This window comes from Hemiscyllium ocellatum, chromosome 18, assembly GCF_020745735.1.
Source record: "Hemiscyllium ocellatum isolate sHemOce1 chromosome 18, sHemOce1.pat.X.cur, whole genome shotgun sequence".
Taxonomy (NCBI): Eukaryota; Metazoa; Chordata; class Chondrichthyes; order Orectolobiformes; family Hemiscylliidae; genus Hemiscyllium; species Hemiscyllium ocellatum.
The window spans coordinates 67,482,223-67,499,338 of NC_083418.1; positions in this window are offsets into that span (position 1 = coordinate 67,482,223).

Here is a 17,116-nt window from a genome sequence, read left to right on the forward strand (position 1 = left end):
ATTAAATTACTCTCCTTTCTGCCTCAAAAGGTACCTTGTTTCCATGAACGGTAGTAATTTCTAAACTGGTTAAGGTGGACCGCTAGTTAGCATTCTGAATCCAAAACGCTAAATAAGGCAAGGGCTTTCAAACGTTGTGTAGCAAACTAATCAATCATGTTCAGAGGGGTTTAGGTACAAATTCATTGGGGGATAAGTTAATATTAAGAATTTTAATATACCTTCACTTTGACCTTAAAATTACATTGCTGATATTGGTAAATGATTGTTTAAGTGTTTCTGTGCAAAGATTTGACCTATATTATTCAATGATTCTGAGATTGTTGATAAGTCATATGTGCAATCACAGACTCTGCCACATGTAGGGCAAGTGTTGCCGGAAGGATGGTGTGGATGAGTTACTTGAAGATTTGTGTTCCTCTCCCATGCTTTAATTTCCTCCCAGGTGAAGTCTTTCAAAACATCCATTGAATGTCCAAATGGTTTCCTTGACAAAGGAGAAGAATTAGGCCATTCGGCCCTTCAGGTTTGATCCACCATTCAATCATGACCACTGTCAGAACCACATTCTCATGCCTTCTCCCTGCAATCTTTGATCCCCTTACTAATTAAGAACCTATTTGTCTCTATCTTATAGACACTCAGTGACTTGGCCTTTACAGCCCTCTGTAGCAATAAGTTCCACAGATTCACCACACTCTCGCTGAAGAAATTCTCCTCATCTCAATTCTAAAGGGCCATCTGAGGCTGTTCTCTCAGGTGTGAGGAGGGTATGCCAAGCAGGCTAAGATAAAAGACAGGGAGGAGGGACTTGGGGGAGGGGTGTTGGGAATACGATAGGTGGAAGGAGGTCATTCCTCCTGGTGGAAGCATCTTCTCCACATTCACTTTATGAAACATTAATTTTGATTTCTCTGCACAGATGCTGACAGACTTGCTGTACTTTTCCAGCAACTTCAAGTTTTGTTTCTGATTTACAGCATCCACAGTCCTTCTGGTTTTTATTTAGCAAAAATACCTTTGGTTTCTTCTTCCAGATCGTTAATATATGATGTGAATACTTGTGGTCCCAACAATAATCCCTGCGGAGTAACAGAGAGTGGAATTTGGCAGTCTGGCTAGAAAAGCAATGGAAAAGTGTAATCAACACGTTACAAAGGCATTACTTTGCTTTCCAATAACTGCCAAGCTTGGGCAGGGAGGAGACAATAGAGATTAAAGTAGGTGTGTTCAGTAATGGCAAGAGTAAGAGGTTTAAGTGGCTAAAGTGAGTAAGTGGTAAATGGCCCAGGTCAGGATGAAATAGATTATAAACAGCACCAGATGCAGGTCCTTGGACTCCTCCATCGCCAGACCATGACAACACGATGCCTGGAGGAAGAGCGCTCCTCTTCCGCCTAGGAACCCTCCAACCACAAGGGATGAATGCAGATTTCTCCAGCTTCCTCATTTCCCCTCCCCCCACCTTATCTCAGTCCCAACCCTCGGACTCAGCACCGCCTTCTTGACCTGCAATCTTCTTCCCGACCCCTCCGCCCCCACCCCCTCTCTGTTCTATCACCCTCACCTTAACCTCCTTCCACCTATCGCATTCCCAATGCCCCTCCCCCAAGTCCCTCCTCCCTACCTTTTATCTTAGCCTGCTTGGCACACCCTCCTCATTCCTGAAGAAGGGCTTATGCCCGAAACGTCGATTCTCCTGCTCCTTGGATGCTGCCTGATCTGCTGTGCTTTTCCAGCAACACATTTTCAGCTCTGATCTCCAGCATCTGCAGTCCTCACTTTCTCCTAGTTGATTTTAACCTACTGCGAATCCTCTTGCAAGGATGCCTTTCTTGAAGAAGCTCTCTTCCTCCCTCTACAAGGATTTCAGTGAGTCCCTCTCTCACTGCACACCCCAGGTCATCTCCTCTGCCCGGAAGCTCTTCAGCCACGTTCTCAAACAGACTCGACTTGCGGAACGTTTCAGAGAACACCTCTGGGACACTCGCATCAACCAACCCAACTGCCCTGTGGCTGAACATTTTAACTCCCCCTCCCACTCCGCAAAGGACATGCAGGTCCTTGGTCTCCTCCATTGCCAGATCATGGCAACACAACACCTGGAGGAAGAGCTCCTCATCTTCCGCCTAGGAACCCTCCAACCACAAGGGATGAATGCAGATTTCTCCAGCTTCCTCATTTCCCCTCCTCCCACCTTATCTCAATCCCAACCCTCAGACTCAGCATCGCCTTCTTGGCCTGCAATCTTCTTCCTGACCTCTCCGCCCCCATCCCCTCTCTGGCCTATCACCCTCACCTTAACCTCCTTCCACCTATCGTATTCCCAACACCCCTCCCCCAAGTCCCTCCTCCCTATCTTTTATCTTAGCCTGCTTGGCATACCCTCCTCACACCTGAAGAAAGGCTTATGCCCAAAATGTCGATTCTCCTGCTCCTTGGATGCTGCCTGACCTGCTGAGCTTTTCCAGCAACACATTTTTCAGCATCAGAAAAGACCAGAAAGAGAATGGAAACATTGGCTTAGGAACAGGGTTTTTGATAGTGACTGAAGGTAGTGACTTTGGTCTTTTCCGATATTTAATTGGACACATTAATCAGACAATATATAAATACAGACAACTGCTCTGCCCAATAAAAAATACTTCAAGGCCAATGCAACTCCACAAAAATGCCATTCTTATCGCTCAGCAATATCACCACTGCTTCCAAGACAATTAACTTCTTACAATCCATTATCAAATAAAGTAACATTTGCCAATATTTAGTGAAGGTCTCTCTCTCACAAATCCTATATTGGATAGGCAAGGGGAGGAACCTTCCAAGGTTAATAGAAAATATATCAGCTAAGATCTTGCAAGCTAACACTGTAAAAGAGATGAATTAGCACTATTACTGATAACTAAATCTTTCCCTTCCTTATAAAATAGTGCAAGAGGTTGTGCTTGGTTCAGGCAGACTTTAAGTTCCTCTTTGAGCGGCAATGCATTATTCTTAAAAACCCATTGTAATATGATTCATGTTCGAGTCTGTAAATGTTAATTGTAGATGACATCAAGATAACTTAGCTGTATTGTCTGTCATAGGAATAATAAGGCTCTCCATTGCTAATTCAACATAATTTCCAAAGATATTTTGGGTCCATCACTACATGAATCCAGCTTGTGTTGTTTAATTCCACCTAACTTTCTCTTTGCTAAAGGGCATCTTTGTTAGGGGGTTGGTTAGCACAGACAGCTGGTTTCCAATACAATATGATGCCAGCAGCATGGGTTCAATTCCTGGACCAGCTGAGGTTACTGTGAAGGCCTCTCCTCCTCAACCTCTCCCCTTGCCTGAGGCATGGTGATCCTCAGGCTAAACCACGCTAGTCATCTCTCTCTAATGAGAGAGCAGCCCTATAATCTGATAGGATTATGGCGACTGTAGCAAAGTATTGGTTTTATCCAAATGGCCAGAACAAACATATCCCATTCCTACAATTATCTCTCTGTGAATGACATTTCAATTTGATTAAACATCATAGACTTGAAACGTTAACTGTTTTTCTCTCTCCACTGATGCTGCCAGACCTGTTGAGTATTTCCAACAAGTTTTATTTTTATTTCAAGTTTCCAGCATGCATAATATGTTGCTTTTGTCATAATAAGTAGTACTTTTTTTTATTGTATGCTTTGGGTGACCATCCCTTCATCCTGCTTTTAATCATTTCTGTTTTGATCTTAATAAAACCAGGACACTGAATTCTATTCATCAGTTAAATGTGTCACAAGAATGTAATGGTTTGTGCTTTAATCTAACACTGTATTTTACAACTTTATTTCATTATTTAAGTGTCCAATACAGGGTGGCTCATGTGTGGAAGATGCAGATACTGTTACTACATTTAAAAGATATTTGGACAGGTACCTGAAAGGTTTAGAGGGATATGGGCCATACACAGGCAAGTGGGACTATTTAGTTTGGTAAATTTGGTCGGTGTGGACTAGTTGGACCAAAGGGACTGTTTGTGTGCTATACAACTCCATGACTGTGATTCTAAGTTAACATGCAGATGCAGCAAACCGTTAGGAAGGCCACCTTAGCCTTTATAGGAAAGGAATCACAATAGGGATCAGTAAGAAATAAGGAAGTCTTATGAGAATCACACCAGGCTTGAACATGACCATAAGAATACTGTCCTCAGTTTTAGTTGTTCTGCTGAAGGAAAGACGCTTGAATTAAAGGGAATACAACAAAAGTTTACTTGAATGATTCTTGGAATGAGAGGACCACCTCATGAGGATGGATTGAATAGAAAAGACCTAAATTCCCTGAAGAATGTGAGGTGATCTCATTGAAAAGTAGAGGTCTGAATAGGATTGGTGCACATTGAAATGAATCGATGATATTTCATCAGCTGGAGAGGCTGGAAGTCAGAATCTTAGTCAAATGACAGAGGTCATCAATTTTGCTCAGAGGATTGTGAAATTTTTGGAATTCTCTATCACAGGGAAATCTAATCACTCAGTCATTAAATTTATTCAAGACTGAGATCAATAGACTTTTGGACAATTAGGGAAGTAAAGAATAGGAAAACGGTCATATCTTCTGATAATCCACTATTGTTGGGTGTGATAGGCTAGTTCATTGCCACCAAACCTCTTTTCTATGTTGAGTCTAAGGCATGTATAATTATCGATGATGCAGGATAAACCACAATAGCCGTTAACAAGAAGAATCTTACATGTCTTACATAACAAGGGATACTTTATCGTTTGATAATAACAGAAACATTAGCTTGATAGGGATAACCACAGTTAACAGGAGTCAAATATGTCATGTCAGTCTCATCCTCATTCTTCTAAACTTTAATGATTAAACGCGAGCCTATTTAGCTATTCTTGAAAAGTCAACACCTTCATCCTCAGGATAAGTCTAGTGAATTTCTTTTGAACATCTTCCAATGCCATTATATGCGTTCTTAAATACAGGGGTTAGAACTGTATTCAGTACTCCAAGTGTAACTTCACTAACATCCTGTATAGTTGTAACAAGATTTCTCTATTTTAGACACCAAACTCCAGCAATGAAGGTCAAGATTCCATTTGCCTTCTTCATTATTTGCTGCACCTTTATGCTCACATACTGTGTTTCATGTTCAAGAACACCAAGACACCTCTATGTAGCACTTAATTGGATTTTCTCTCACTTTTGGTGCACAGCTGCACCTTTCATTGAAAGACTATTGCAAGGACATTACAGGCAGAGACAAACAGGCAACCAGCTCATGGACTGGATCAAACTGCATTTCAAGGTCGCTCACTTTCTCTCTTAACGTCTACAGACACCTCAGGCCTATGTGAATGCTCACATGTTTTGCATTTTGTCCCCTCAGAAAGATGATAAAATCTCATAGTACTTGTATCTTGATTTGCCGTTTAGCATAGACATAAAGCCAGATAGCCTATCATAGTTGACAGCAGTCATCAGTCAAGGGATGGACATGTGCTATCAGCCATAACTGAATGGCAGAGCAGACTCAATGAGTTCAATGACCTCATGAATTCAACTGGGACAACACTACTATTATAGGGCAAGCCAAACAGAGAACAGCCAGGGAATTCCTTGAGGCATGGCACTCATCCACAGATTCTATCAACAAACACATCGAGCTGGACCCAATATACCGGCCACTGCAGCGGACAGCAACTGACAACCGGAAGCGGCAGAGACAAACCACTACAAATACCGGAGGAAACATCACAGAAGTGCTTCACAGGAGGTCCCAAGCACTGAGGATGTCACCTAGAAAGGGGACAAAACGTTTGCAACAAAAACTCCCAGCTCGGCGAACAGAACCACAACAACGAGCAACCGAGCTACAAATCTTCTCCCAAACTTTGAGAACCTAATTTCTGCTCCTATGTCTTATGCTCTTATGTCAACTGTCACCAACAGTATGTGCCAACTTATAACTTGGCAAACTCTCAACATGTGCATCAAGCAAACGTCAAGTCTCTAGGTCAAAGGGTAGCAATCCACAATCAATTCAAGTGGGTCTGCCATCAATCAGGGGTTCCAATAGAGTCAGACCAGGGTAGCTTTCTCTGCCAAAGTCCAGGACCTTGAGCACGGTCAGTCATCTCCTTTGGGTGGCCAAAGTTAGGAGCTGCATCTCACTGTTGTCCAGGATGTGAGCTACGGCCAGACCAGCAGTTCAAATACATATCGTCAGGGAATTCACAAAACATCAGTCAGGGATCACTATAGAGAGCAGTCGGGGGTCTGGTCAGACATCAATAAGATTGTCGAAACAAGTCAGCTGGAGGGGTGGGTCACAGTCAGACCTGGGGGCTCAACTCAATGAACATTAAGGTAGGCAGGAAAGTGTGTTAGGCAACACTATGATGCTAAGGAAATAGGAGGGTCTCAACACTGTGAATTGGAGGCATCAAATGGGATGCTAGAGGGAGAAGTGCTTATCACAATGGTGGGCAGAACAAGATCGTAGTATCAGAGGTCAGTCTGTAAGGATGAGATTTGCTTTCATTGCACTGCTACTACTCAGCATTGGTGATGGACGGAATGGATATGGTGCCAATCAAGTTGGTTGCCAAGCTTCTTGAACGTTGTTGGAGCTACAGTTATCCAGGAAAGTGGGAACAGTCCATAACACTGTTGTGGACAAGCTGTGGAAGTTAGAAGGTGAGCTACTTACCGCAAGATTCATAGTCTTTGACATTCTCATATATATCCATTACATTTACATGGCTTATTTTTATAGGTCAATGCTAACCCCCAGTATGTTGCCAGTGGGAATTCAGTGATGGAGATGCCATTGAATGTCAGTGAGTCGACGGTTAGATTCTCTCTTGTTAGAGATAGTCATTGCCTGGTACTTGTTTGAGGAATAAACGTTACCTGCCACTGGTCAGCCCAAAACCTAGGTATTTTTCAGGTCTTGCTGCATTAGACTTCTCAATATCTGAGAAGCCTCCATATGAACAGGTCACACCTCAAGGTTGCCTTAGAATTTGTGGGAGGTACAAGAAGTCCAGAGTCTATCATCCTCAATGCCATTTCCTCCAGATGAACAAGGCACAGTGGCGGTGCATGCTGAGGATAGTGCATGACACTATCCTCAGCATACAGGATAATGTCAGCTGCTGGAATGGAATCTGTAATGTGAGGGGCTGGGTGGTTATCAAGGTGACAATCATATTGAACTTTTCTTCAACTAGCTCCTTCCAAAGAGATCTGCATGGGATCTCTCAATCACACACCACAAACATATTAAGGTGGTTACTGATGCCTTTTACACCAGATCACATCAGATCACAGGTCATTCTGCACATCTCGATCAGGCAAAGAGGGGATGTAATGATTACTGAAGAATTGGGAGAGCAGCACCAGTCATTGAAGGTGCAGGATTTAAGCAGAAGGAATGCTACCTTCAGCATAGTGTAGCATCAACCACAAACCTGACTTGACTAATTTACACTTGGTTCTACTGGATGAGAGCTGAGTGCAGTGATCATTCACTGACTGTAAAATTGTTCACACTCAACATGCAAGCAATATATCTCTTCTCACTTCTGTCTTTTGATTTGTGTTCACTTTTGATGAATGAAAATGAATATTTTAAACTACTTGAAGTCTTGTCTTTACATGATGGTGTGATGATGCTGCTCCTTTAACAAGCCTTGGATTTTTTTTCAAATGGGGTTGTAAAGGCAGAGGTTCCAATTTGTCTGGGCACAGGTCACCTGACTAATGGCTAACAGTTGCTGCCTAAGGCTACAATCAGGCAAAAGATTTATTTTTTAAAACTTGTACAATGAAAGGAGGGTGGCCAGTTCTCCCATTTCAGGGATTTAGCAAGCAGTCTGTCTGAAGCTGCTGGTCAAAAAGGATTCTGGGAAAACAGGTTTCCTGATTCAACAGATATTTCTGGCTGATTTTTTTCTCTCTCTCTCTCGCTCTCTCGCTCTCTCTCTCTCTCTCTCTCTCTCACTCACTCTAAAACATCTCTCCTGGGTTTGGATTTATTTTTTTTGCCAAAGGGTATGTTTATGGGGGTGTTGCAGGAAATTGGAACAGCTCCTTTGTTAAGTTGTGGGAATATCATGTTGTTGGGGTTTTCAAATTCTATATTCTGTTTCTTTTTGCTTGTGCTTCATTTGGTAGTGTATAAATAATTCTGTTTCACTTGAAGCTAAGTGGTTTGACTAGCTGCATCACTTACATCTGCCTAAAACAACTAAAAGAAAGTTAGGGTCTAGGCTACCTTCTTAAAATGTTTTGAAGGGGTCTGGCCTGGTCCATAACAATGGTCCCACATCAAACAATAAGGTGGGAGGCATTGGGCTACAGAAGGTATTGGGGCAAGAGGACCAGTGAAGTAAAGGTCATGAGATGGAAGGTTGCCAAAGACAGGTAAAGTTGTATGGCCTGGTGTTTAAGCAGCTATCTGAGTAGGAATGGTGCAGTTACAAGTTCAAGGAAATGTCAGCCATGTCACCTTCATGTCAAGAGAGGTGTTGGTTTCAGGCTGCCATGCCACTACATTGATGGTAAAGGGCAACTCTAGACTGCCAACACTTGACTAGGCACATGACTGGAGATCCTGAGATTTGTCAGCAGTGACATGGATTTTCCACCTCGAGTGAGGGTGAGAATCAGTCTAGCATCAGATGAGAGTGATGCCATGGAGAACATAGCATCAGTTAATGGGGTGAGCTTGGGATGGTCATGAGGGAAACCTCACTAAGCCTCGGTGAGGTAAATTCTCCTTGAAACTTGACAAAACTGGCATTTACCGGAATTCTGATAAGATTCAGCCCATAATTGGGCTGTTGGCATTTGCTGACTTATTTATGAAAACTTTTTGTGATAATAGTCAAAAAGAAGTTTTGGAGATTATCATACGACATTTTAGAGAAACATTGCCCAGCTGCAAGCCAGTAATGGTGCAGGTTATTCTTATTTTAAATTGTTACGTCAACTCTGTGGGAGAGATTTTTCTTCTCAAATTTCAACTATTATTACAGTCCACATAAATAAAACAAAAAAACTGTGACAAATACATGTGCATGACAACATTATTTTACCCAGTCCTTTATCCAAAATCCTTGGGGCCAGTTGTTTTTCGGACTTCAGATTTTTTTTCGAATTTCAGAATGAATGACATTTTCACAGTGAAATAAAAGAAATCTTACCGAACAGCAGACCCACGTGTGACTAGTACGAGGGCTGAGACACAATTGACGCCAGCCAGTGCTGGGCCACACCGTCACATCACACCACATCTGAGTGACATGGGTCGAGTGGGTGTGGAGTTGGGTCACCTGTCCGCACGCATAGCAACGTTGTTATACAGATAAAAAACTTCATGAGACAAGTTTCAAATTTTGGAGCTTTTTGGATTTTGGAATCTTGGATAAATGATTGTGTACCTGTAACAGCATGTTCTTGGGAAAAAAACTGACATTTTAAAATCACATCATATACAAACTGTGTAAGAAAATATGGATGTATAAACAACTTCCTGATAACTAAAAACTGTGTATGTTACACATACATATGAATATAGCAATTCCAATTTTCAACTGCTTTTAACTTGTGTCGGTTAATAAAATTGCCTTTATAAGCTTCTATGGCCTTGAACCAAAATGTGAACTTATATACAAAATGTTCTGATAATTTAATATGCATGAGGTGAATAATAAGTCCTTTCTATTGCAATAGAATCAGTAAAGACAAAAGAAACTACCATGTTCTCCCCCAGACTCTCTAACTGTTATAAGTTCTACAGTAATTACCCTTTCATATTCAACATCACAGGTCAAGGTGGAAAGCAAAAAATGTTTTCTTTTATGAACCAGAAAGCATCTTTACTGCTCTACATTTAATTATATTGTAACGTGACTCAAAGGCCTTAACAGCAAGACTTACTTCTAATATTGCATGCTACATTCCCACATGCACCACCCTATACATTCTCATATATTATAGAAAGCAGGATTACAAAACATTCAGATCCTCCTTCCCTTTCAATTTTCTCTGATCCCACCTCTTATTCTGATCCCATACTTGGTTTTCACAATTCACTTTAAAATTCCCCTGTTTTACCTGACAGAATCTATGCTCAACAGAGTCCTCAGCTGCACCCACTCAGATTCAAATTGATTTGCAAGTTCAGTTAAGCCATTTGTTCTTCTGACACTGTCACCTCTGCTAACACATAGTTGGCCCAGACGTTTCCTCATCACAGCAGATCCTTTCCTACCTCGAGCCTCTTACTGGTTTCTTATTATCTTCCCTTTGTGATATCAGCCATCTCAACTTTACGTGAGCACAGCTGAAAAGAGAGTCATGCTGTCCTATCTTCCCTCTAATTTCTCCTACCACTGCATGGAACTCCAGAGCCATGTGCAGCAATGACTGGGAAACCTTGAAGTGAATGCATCAGGACACTGACTGGGAAACCAGCAATGACTGGGAAACCAGCAATGACTGGGAAACCAGCAATGACTGGGAAACCTGCAATGACTGGGAAACCAGCAATGACTGGGAAACCAGCAATGACTGGGAAACCTGGACACTGACTGGGAAACCAGCAATGACTGGGAAACCTGGACACTGACTGGGAAACCAGCAATGACTGGGAAACCTGGACACTGACTGGGAAACCAGCAATGACTGGGAAACCTGGACACTGACTGGGAAACCAGCAATGACTGGGAAACCTGGACACTGACTGGGAAACCAGCAATGACTGGGAAACCTGGACACTGACTGGGAAACCAGCAATGACTGGGAAACCTGGACAATGACTGGGAAACCAGCAATGACTGGGAAACCTGGACACTGACTGGGAAACCTGGACACTGACTGGGAAACCAGCAATGACTGGGAAACCTGGACACTGACTGGGAAACCTGGACACTGACTGGGAAACCAGCAATGACTGGGAAACCTGGACACTGACTGGGAAACCAGCAATGACTGGGAAACCTGGACACTGACTGGGAAACCAGCAATGACTGGGAAACCTGGACAATGACTGGGAAACCAGCAATGACTGGGAAACCTGGACACTGACTGGGAAACCAGCAATGACTGGGAAACCTGGACACTGACTGGGAAACCAGCAATGACTGGGAAACCTGGACACTGACTGGGAAACCAGCAATGACTGGGAAACCTGGACACTGACTGGGAAACCAGCAATGACTGGGAAACCTGGACAATGACTGGGAAACCAGCAATGACTGGGAAACCTGGACACTGACTGGGAAACCAGCAATGACTGGGAAACCTGGACACTGACTGGGAAACCAGCAATGACTGGGAAACCTGGACACTGACTGGGAAACCAGCAATGACTGGGAAACCTGGACAATGACTGGGAAACCAGCAATGACTGGGAAACCTGGACAATGACTGGGAAACCAGCAATGACTGGGAAACCTGGACACTGACTGGGAAACCAGCAATGACTGGGAAACCTGGACACTGACTGGGAAACCAGCAATGACTGGGAAACCTGGACACTGACTGGGAAACCAGCAATGACTGGGAAACCTGGACACTGACTGGGAAACCAGCAATGACTGGGAAACCTGGACACTGACTGGGAAACCAGCAATGACTGGGAAACCTGGACACTGACTGGCCCACAAGGAACCTCTGACTGGGACATGGTGCGTTTGAAGCTCTTCTCAAGTAGTCATCAGGACAATCGCAAGAATGCCAAATTTCAAAGAGGGTAACAATTTATACCACATGAGAGAAAGGGTGCCAATTAGTTGGCAAGTTGGCAGTGATGTTTCCTGCTTTCACCCCATATTGGAAAGTTTCACCAACATTGCCCTCAATTTCCAGCCTTCTCCTGTCTTCACATGGTCCATCTTTGACCAGTTCTTCTGTTCACAGATGCTATTATATCTGCTGAGAATTCCCAGCATTTTCTGTTTGTGCTAATCCATCATTCACTCCTCATACCCACCTGATAAAATCATCAGTCTGTGCAAGTGTAGTCACTATTGAAAGGAAGGAAACATAGTCACCACTCTTACACAGCAAGCTTCCACAAATGTCAAGGTGATAATGATCAAATAATCTTCTTTCTCCGATTTTGATAAAGAAATAAAAATTGCCCCAGCAATCCAAAAAGAACTGTTCTGTTTTTCTGCCAATAATCCAATGGGGGTCTCATACATTCACAGGACAGAACAGAGACAGTCTCAGTTTAATATGTCATTTAATAGATGGCATTTTCAACATGCAGCACTCATTGCTACTCTGGTGTGTCAAAATAGTGTGCTCAAGCTCTAGAATAGAGTTTGAACCTACTACCATCTAGTTCAGTGATTAATGCAGTGATTGTAATGGGGTCACACAGGTGGACCTCAAAGAATATGTGTTCCCTGATTGCGGCTGTTAACCTGGTCCAATCATGGAGCCCTGGCTGACAGATTAAAAACAGACATCCTGTTCACTCTGAGAGCTGGATCTAAAGAAGCTGGATCAGTATCAAGGACTCTCCATGTATAAATAAAGGGTAACTTTATGCTGTCTTTGGCATTTTTTTTTCAGAGAGGTCGTAAAATCAGTAACTCTGAAAAGTCTGACTTGGATGGGTTTTAGGGAAATTTGATCAAAGCTAACACACACTGCCTCAGGCAAAAGGCTTTCAAGTTTGTAAAATAAAACTTGTACAATGAAAGGGGAGTGTCCAGTTCTCCCAGCTCAGCTTTTCCCAGGTTTGATTTTCTTTTGGCAGTCTGGCTATTCACTGAAAGCAGTCAGTCAATTTTGAGGCTGCTGATCCAAGAAACAGCTACATGGAAGAAGTGTCCCATGCTGAATCTGTCTGCCATCTCCTTCTCTGTCCTGTAAGCCCTGTGTTTAATTTTACCATTTGTGCCAAGGGGTGTTTATGGGGAATTTTGAAATTATTTGGAACAGCGTCATTAAGTTGGGATAATCTGTTGAGTTTTTGGATAGGTTAAGTTAGTCAGTATTATGTTCTGTTTTGTTCGTGTTTCACCTGGTAATCTTGTAAATAAATTCTGTTTTGTTCAAAACTAAGTGGTTTGACCAGCTGCATCACTCCTGGAATATCCATGTTACACCTTCTTAAAACAACGAGCAAAGTTAGGGTCTAGGCTCACTTCTTGAAATGATTTGGGGGGGTCTGACCTGGCCCATAACAAGTTATTTCAATTAGAATGCCTTCAACTCTGTTACAGTAATACTAGCACTAGCCCAGTATGCTACTCCAATATTTATTCAGGCTCCGCCCCCCCTTCCCTCGCCCAATTCTGCTCTTCCTACTTAAATTTATCGAGCAATGAGAGGCAGTCTTCCGGTGCTGAGACAGCTATAGGTTTCTAATGAACAATTTAAGGAAGGGATTCAATAAAGAATAAGTGCATTCCCTGTCATGGTATCACTGCTTTCATTTGGGCAGTTGACAATGTTTTCTTTTGGTCGTTGCAGCAGTAGGTTATACAGGGCGAGTACAACACCATTAAAAAAATCATCCAGATGGGAAATTCTGCTCTGAAGGGCTGAGATGTCCATTTTTTCTAAGCCAAGGCCAACCCATTAGTGTTGAAGTCCACTTTAGTTCTTCATTCCATTCCTATTATGCATGTCCACTCAGACACCCAGATGCTGGCAAAGGTCAGAACGGTGTTATTTATTTTGTTTGATCTAACAGAATAGGAACTGTTGCTCAGTAGTACAGAATATCATCAAGAAGTGTAGCATGTTGCCAAAGCTTTCCATTTTGCTTTGGAGGAGGCAATTGTATAGTCAATGTACCCGGTGCTGACAGTGCCAACGTAATGTCAGGTGTATGGACCACATATTCCAGGCATTACTTGATCGAATCAAGTAACATGTTATGGACTAGGCCACACCACTCAAAACATTCATAAGTAGGCAGCCCTAGACCTAACTTTGCAATTTGTTTCAGTCAGTTTACAGTGAAAATTACCCAGAGTAAGATAGCTAGGTTAACTACTAGATGTTAAAACAGGCAAAAAATTTATTCACAAAATTACACAATGAAACACAAAGAACAATGAACCAAAAAGCATCTTTACTGCTCTACACTTAATTATAATGTAACATGACTCAAAGGCCTTAACAGCAAGACTTACTCCAACTATTGCATGCTACATTCCCACATGCACCACCCTATGCATTCTCCTATATTTTAGAAAGCAGGATTACAAAACATTCAGACCCTTCCACTTTTCTCTGATCCCACCTCTTATTCTGATCTCATATTTGGTTTTCACAATTCACTTTGACATTCCCCTGTTTTACCTGACAGAACCTAATAGAATAAAGAACTCCCACAGAACCTGACCTATCCAACTAGACTTAATTATGCTGTTCCAAATATACACAATAGTCCTAATAAGCAAACACCTTTTAAAAAGCAGTATAAATGGAACGCATGCTTACAGGTTGACGTTGAAGGGCATAAAAGAAAGAGAGTTTCCACACAGCTTCCTGTTGAACTTCCCAGTTCAAGACTGAATTAAAACTGCTCAGCTCAGCTAGCTAAAGAGCTGACCACTCCCCTCTCTTTATACAGGTCACTTCTAAAGCATGACCACTTTGGCCTGAAGTCTTATCTGTTTACATATAAACAAAAGGCCTCTCAAAATCTTTTTCATCTCTGTACCAAACCAGACTGATCGGAGTCTGGCCCGGTTTATTGCCCCTCTAAAATGTCAATGACAGGGTCTCCTTGAGCCAAGGAACAGCTTTCAGGAAGGAAATGGATTAGCTTTGTGGCACGTGTTTCTTCAGTTGTTCGCAATAGGCAGAACACAAACTATACCACAACCAATGCACATTTCCAAAAATTAAGAAGAAAGCTAACTGTTAAATGTGATTCTGCAATTAGACAGCACTGGCTGATCAATTCTGTGTGCTAAAAGCTACAATAACAACCAATTTAAGACCATCAGCTAACGTCATAACATGGCTGATTTATGTGTGCCAGCAGTGACACCATTTCATAAGCAGTGATGATTTCTGCAAAAAAGGAACATGTTGGGAACTCTGGACCACTGACTCTGACATCAGTGATGGATAATTCGTTGGAAGGGATTCTGAGAGATAGGATTGACAAACATTTGGAGAGGCAAGAATTAATTATGAATAGCATGGCTTTGTGCATGGGAGATGGTTTCTGAAAAACCTGATTGAGTTTTTTGAGGACATGACTGAAAAGATCACTGAAAAGAGGGCAGAGTGGTAAATGTTGTCTATTTGAACCTGAGTAAAGCCTTTGACACGGTTTTGTCTGGTAGACTGATTAGTAAAGTTAGTAAAGTCAGGGACAGCTTGCCAATTGGATACAACATTGGCTTGAGAGTAGCAGACAGAGGGTGGTGTTGGAGTGTTGTTTATCAGACTGGACACATGTGACCAGTGATGTTCTGCAGGGATCGGTGCTGGGTCAACTGTTGTTTGTCATTTATATAAACAATTTGGATTAGAATTTGGGAAGAATAGTTAGATTCATAGAATCCCTACATTGTGGAAACAGGCCCTTTGGTCCAACAAGTCCACACCAACTCTCCGAAGAGTAACCCACTCAGACCTATTCCCCTACCCTATTATTCTATATTTACCCTGACCAATGTACCAAACCTACATATTCCTGAACACTATGGCAACTTAGCATGGCTAATTCACCTAACCTGCACATTTTTGGATTGTGGGAGGAAACCAGAGCACTCAGAGGAAACCCACACATACACAGGGAGAATGTGCAAACTCCACACAGACAGTCGCCCAAAGCTGGAATCGAACCTGGGTCTCTGGTGCTGTGAAGCAGCAGTGTTAACCACTGAGCCAGTGACTTAGTATGCAGATGACACCAAAGTTGTGGTATCATAAACAGGGAAGGAGATTATCGAAAATCATAAAGGGATCTTGATCAATTGACTAATGGGCTGAGGAGTGGCAGATGGATTTTTGCATGTGAAATATTGCATTTTGGTAAAACAACAAGGGCAGGACGTACATTGTTAATGGTAGGGCCCTAGTGGGTGTTGTCGATCAGAGAAACTTAGGGGTTAGGGTACATAATTCTTTAAAGATTACATCACGGGTAGATAGGATAGTTAGCACACCCACCTTTAATGCTCAGACTATTGAGTATAAGAGTTTGGACATTATGTTGTAGTTGTACACGACGCTAGTGAGGCCACTTTTGAAGTACTGTGTATGGTTCTCGTTGTCCTATCAGAGGAAGGATATTTTTAATTTGGAGAAGATTCAGAAAGGATTTACAAGGATGTTGCTAGGACTGGAGGGTTTCAATTATAGGGAGAGGCTGGATAGGCTGAGACATTTTCTACATTTTCACTCCAGAAGAGATCCAGTCACATTCTCTCTGAGACATATTAATTTAAAATCATGTCTCCAAAAAGACTAACTAGCAAATTATTAAATATCTTTACATACATAGAGCAAAGACACATACCATTACAGGTTGTTCTGCTATAATGCACGTTTCTTCAACACAAATTCACTGCAACATGATTGACGAATTGGAGTCACTGTTTCTAAAACATGAATACTTTAAATATGTGTTGACTGGAATGCGATTACATCACCAATACTTTAAGCAATGTTTCTAAAACACAATTTTTCCAATACACGGGGTTGCAGACAAACGCAACCATTGCATTACAGAAGAACTGATCGTAGTTCAAAATTCAAACTCTGAAATAAATGGTATTAATTTATATAAGTCACACATCTTACTTCACGTTTGTCAATCGTAAATCTATCTAACCCTGTATTGCATATAATCCATGAGCCAGCTGTCACTGCTCCCTGGGAAGGAGAATTCTACAAACTAACAACACTCTGAGAGAAGAACATTTCATCTGCTCCCAGCATTAAATGGGAGACCTCTCATTTTCAGAACATGCAACCTGTTTTAAACTGTTCTTCAATAAGGGGAAACTTCCTTTCATTGTCCTCACTGTCAAAACCCCTCATGATCTTGTAGATTTCAATTAGATTACTCTTCTAAATTACATTAGATGTCAACCCAACCTTTTCAATCTTTCCTCATAAATTAACCCAT